The sequence below is a fragment of the Neofelis nebulosa genome, chromosome 16, assembly GCF_028018385.1.
Source record: "Neofelis nebulosa isolate mNeoNeb1 chromosome 16, mNeoNeb1.pri, whole genome shotgun sequence".
Taxonomy (NCBI): Eukaryota; Metazoa; Chordata; class Mammalia; order Carnivora; family Felidae; genus Neofelis; species Neofelis nebulosa.
Genome location: NC_080797.1, coordinates 47,023,530 through 47,027,401, shown reverse-complemented (window position 1 = coordinate 47,027,401; position 3,872 = coordinate 47,023,530). Strand labels below are relative to the sequence as shown.

At 47.5% G+C, this 3,872-nt stretch overlaps 1 long non-coding RNA gene across 1 annotated transcript; it reads left to right on the top strand.

The window, feature by feature from the left end:
- The first annotated feature begins 1,508 nt into the window (after positions 1-1,508).
- LOC131496996 (uncharacterized) lies at positions 1,509-2,074 on the top strand. Its single transcript, XR_009254707.1, has 2 exons — positions 1,509-1,630; positions 1,728-2,074. It is a non-coding gene; the product is annotated as an uncharacterized LOC131496996 (long non-coding RNA).
- Positions 2,075-3,872: the final 1,798 nt, after the last annotated feature.

Here is a 3,872-nt window from a genome sequence, read left to right as displayed (position 1 = left end):
GAGGGAAACCCAGTCAATGCTCAGGGACAGAAGTGGGAGGGAGAATTTCCACTTTTTCTACTTTGGAATATTGAATCATGTTAATCTATCTAAATTAGGGGTTAGCAGGGGTGCCTGGGTGGATCAGTCCTTAAGCGTCTGACTTTGGCTCAGGTCATGATCTTGTGGTTTGTGAGTTCAGACCCCATGTCAGGCTCTGTGCTGACAGCATGGAGCCTGCTTGGGATTCTCTCTCTCCCTCTCTCTCTGACCCTCATCTGCTCATGCTCTCTTTCTCTCTCAATAAATAAATAAACATTAGAAAAAATAAATCAGGGTTGGGCAAACAATGGTCTACAGGTCAAATCTGGCCCGCTGCCTGTTTGGTTTTATTGGAAGACATCCACGCTCGTTTGTTTACATATTGCCCACAGCCACTTCCATGCTACAATGGCAGAGTTCAGCAGTTGTGACAACTACGTATACAATGTCATATGGCCCATGAAGCCTCAAATATTTACTATCTGACCCTTACAGAAAAAAATTGGCAATTTCAATATAGATTTTTAAAAAATAGAAAAGTAAACTGACATTAAAAAAATAAAAGATGCTTCAAGGGGCGCCTGGGTGGTTCAGTCGGTTAAGTGTCCAACTTTGGCTCAGGTTATGGTCTTGCAGTTCATGGGTTCCAGTCCCACATCGGGCTCTCTGCTGTCAGCACAGAGCCTGCTTTGGATCCTCTGTCTCCGTCTCTCTCTGCTCCTCCCCCACTCAAGCTCTGTCTCTCAATAAGACATTTTAAGTAAGTAAATAATCAAATATGCCCCAAGAGAATTTAAAACCATATACATGAATGTTTACATCAGAACTGGCCTGGGAGTCAGCATCCCAATTGTCCCAAACATCCATGTGATGTTAGGTCAGTTTCTTTCCTTATCTGGTCCTTAATTTCCTTCTCTATAATACAGGTATATTTGGACGTGAAGGGGAAGGCTGGTACAAGGTGTGAGGGGTTATCTGAAGGCCCTGACTTCCCAGAATCCTTTATTCTTTCCCCAAGCTTTATTGTCACAGAGCCTAATAATCAGTGTCCTCTTCATCATTGCTTTCCACTCTCAAAGCACTTTTGCATACATGTCATATACTTTAGGGTAGATAGGTATCATCCCCATTTTCAGATGAAGAAATTGAGCCTCAGAGTGGATCTGAGCTGGGACTCAACCCTAGATCTTCTGATTCTAGAACTGGGTTCAACCCACACTACCACACTGTTTTTGCATGTTTGGCCTCTCTCTGGAAACTCAAGAGAACAACGTCTAGCAGCCTCACCACAAGCACTGCACACCTTTGTTTAGACAAAGCAAGGAAGGAGAGGCACAGGGACCTGGGGTTTTGATCTTTCCTTATGAACCTGTCTATATTGGCACAGCAGCTGTCTATGCATAGGACTATGCCTGTACGTGGATCTAGACACCAGGCCCATTACATCACAAAGATATTCACGCAGGTACACTTGACCTCTGCAACAAGTGATATGGGTCACTCTTTGTTACCAGGATGGTAGAGAAGCTGTACCTTTAGTTCAGGGGAGGCCTAAGAGGTCAGGACTCTGGGATTCTCTTTTTTCTCCTAAGTCCAGAAGACTTACTAGGTGAGACCTCAAGGAGGGAGGGGCAGCTCCTCAATCTTTAGTATATGGGAGGAGCGAGAAGGGAGGGTAGTGAACACATGCTTTCATTCTTCCATAGCTGGCAGGCACAAAGGGCTGAAGCTTGAGCACACTTGGGGAGGGACACACTCACTCCTCTCCAGGCAGCAGGACGATGCACAGGTTGGGCAGCAAGAGGGCATGAAGCCAGACAGAAGTCTCTTCAGGAAAGGCCGGGCTGTCCTAGGGCAGGGGAGCTGCCCTAAGGCTCACTTACACTCTTCCTTTTTCATGTGAACCACCAACATTTATCAAGCATTTACTCCAGGACAAGTGCTGTTGTGTGTGCTCGAAGAAGGCAGTGAAGAAAAGGGAAAATGGCTCTGCTGTCAGAGTTTATATTCTAGTTGTGGGAGACCAACAAGTAAACAGCATGCATGTCAAGCATTGGCAGGTTCTGTGCTGAATTAAACTGGGTAATAAGGTTAGTAGTGAAGTGGGGGGTGGGGGGGTGGAGAATGCAATTTCATATAGGATGTCAGAAGGCCCTTCTGATGGGTAACAGGATGTCTGAGTAAAGACATGAAGGAAGTGAGGGGAGAGTTAAGGGGACAGCCACCTCTTAGGCCTAGGCCTGTGGACACTAGAGTTCTAGAGACAGACACACATATCCATGGCAACAGAGACAGCTCCCTACGATGTTGGTTTGGTTTGTCCCCCTTCGATTTATTCTCCATTCTGTTCCCGGAGAGGGGGCTGACCCTTACAGATTGCTCAGCCTTGCCATCTGCCTTTCAGTTAGGCCCAGCCAAAGGCCCCAGAGATTGCACAGGATAAAAGAGGTAGAAGAAGATGGACAATCCCACTCTTTGCCTGGCCCCAGTTCTGACAGTGGCTGCTTTCCTCTACGCCACAATGTCCATCTGCCTTCCACAGTTCCCTCTGTAACCCATCCTCCCATCCTGCTCTTCCTGTGCCCCACAGGGTCATCCTCACCACAAAGCGTTGCAGGATTAGCCTTCCAGATGCACAGTGTACCTACCTGTGCAGGGATGTGTTGTCCACAGATGCCAGCTGGACTGCCTCTCCCACCAGGGCAGGAAGGGGGTGGGGTTTGGGCCCTAGAGACACCCATCACAGACAAAATGTGGACCACGGCCTCGCTCATCCCGCAGTGCTCCAGCTGTCAAATTATTCATCACACCAAAGGCCAGAACAGAATTTGGGGTTTGACAGCCCCTTAGGACCTCACTGCCCCCAGAGACCGAGCTTTCTCCAAGATCCAGCCCACCAACTTCCTAGCTGAGGGAATTCAATCTACCTATCTCTAATAATTAATAGCTCATTACCCAGTTTATTTCCTTGATTGTACATTTATCACCATTGGAAAAAGCTTTTCAATGTGTAGACCTGCTTTGATTAGAAGGTTGTACGCCTTGGAAACACAGAACTTGTGTTGTTCTGTGTGACAGCATCCTAGGTGCACATACACAAAAACTCAGGGCATGTTTTTGAGTAAGAAGCAACGGAAAAGAGTACGAAGCACTTCTGTTCCCTGACACTTCCATGAGGATTGTTAATAATTGCTTGGCATTCGGGGTGGGCACATCCTTTCAGAAGTATTGATTTCTTCAGGTGTGTGGGAGCAGGAGACCCCATGTGGAACAACCAGGACAACCTAGGAGTTGGGGAATCACTCATGTTCCCCCAAAAGTGTTTCCACTTTTCTAAAGATCCCCTACTTTTCCATTTCTAAGTGGCTAGAGCAGCATTTAGCTAACAGTGTCCAGGTCTCAGGGAAGCATAGAATAAGGAGTAGGAGGGCTATGAGCTTTGGCCAAAAGTTCTAAGAAGCTAAGAAGCTCCTCAGGTCTAAGACAGCAGCTGGAAACCGCCATCTGGACCTGGGGCTGGAAACTGGGGAGGCAACATCTACTACACCAAAGACCCAAAAAGTGGCTCATCTGGCCATCTCCACCAAGATACCTAGAAAGCCCTGTGGGTGAGTACTACTGGTTAGTCCTCTCCCCACCCCACCCCATGCCATTAAGGGGCCACAGACTAGACCCTACAACTAAGACCTAATTCGAGCCAATCAGTCTCTCTGCCTGGTCTTAACTCTTCAGCCCCAATTCTATTCCACCCTAGATACCCTCTACCCCCACCCATGTGGTATCACTGCCACCAGGGCAACCCTTTTACCCACCATCCCCCCCCCCAAAAAAAAACCCAAACAGCTCAGAAG